This window comes from Mastigoproctus giganteus, chromosome 2, assembly GCF_048544385.1.
Source record: "Mastigoproctus giganteus isolate SK-2022 chromosome 2, ASM4854438v1, whole genome shotgun sequence".
Lineage (NCBI taxonomy): Eukaryota > Metazoa > Arthropoda > Arachnida > Uropygi > Thelyphonidae > Mastigoproctus > Mastigoproctus giganteus.
In genome coordinates, this window is record NC_143576.1 from 203869115 (window position 1) to 203869991 (window position 877).

The following is an 877-nucleotide window of genomic DNA, read 5'->3' on the forward strand; positions in this document are numbered from 1 at the left end:
TAAGGAGAAACACGAGAATACCAATAAGAAAATTAGAAAAAAATTCACTTCCCACAATGTGACATCATCAGGGAGGTCCTTTGTGTTCAGTGGATGATATTTCTGTGTGGAGTAATGAGTCCCATCTATATAAAATTATTTTTGCTATCCAATAAAGCGTCCTCAGATAATTAGGAATAGGAAATCTTAGTTAATGGGTGATTGTACATACAAAATATCATTATTCCGTTCAAAATGATATGTGAATTCAGAGTTCATCGCTTACTGCCAATCTGGAGAAAGATTCTGATTCAAATTAATTTTACTAACAGCAGAAAATTTTCTAGAACTTTTCTTTTTTTTTTGTAACGGTTATGAATTAATCCATCTGTTAAATTCCGAGGGGAAAAAAAAGCTGTGAAGTTGTTACTGAGTATAATATTAAATGAATAAATAAATAAAGTGAAACAATTTTCTGATATTTAGTTACTACAAGTATGTATTGACAAAAAAAGTGATATATACGAATGAAAAAAAAAGTAATCATTCCCACGCCGGGAATCGAACCCGGGCCGCCTGCGTGAGAGGCAGGAATCCTAACCACTAGACCACATGGGAACACATGTAAGGTGTTTCAAGATATCTATAATAATTCTATTCGTTAAGGTATAATTGTCATTTTTTATATATTAAAATTATGCTTATAAAATATGAAAGAGTTAATAATAAATTCCTACTGAACAATGATGCCAAGCTTATTGCGTAACATTTCAAAATCGTTCTGCTTCTGAAAGGGGAAAAAGTCACACGTATGCATTTCTTACAACACGTGTTATTCAGAGGTAGAGGTAGAGAGGTAGAGGTACGCTTACACAAGTCGTTGATTACATATCAAAAA

The 877-nt window shown here is 32.4% G+C and overlaps 1 non-coding gene across 1 annotated transcript; it reads right to left on the reverse strand.

Moving 5' to 3' along the window:
- Positions 1-525: 525 nt before the first annotated feature.
- Positions 526-597, reverse strand: TRNAE-CUC (transfer RNA glutamic acid (anticodon CUC)). Its single transcript has one exon. It is a non-coding gene; the product is annotated as a tRNA-Glu (tRNA).
- Positions 598-877: the final 280 nt, after the last annotated feature.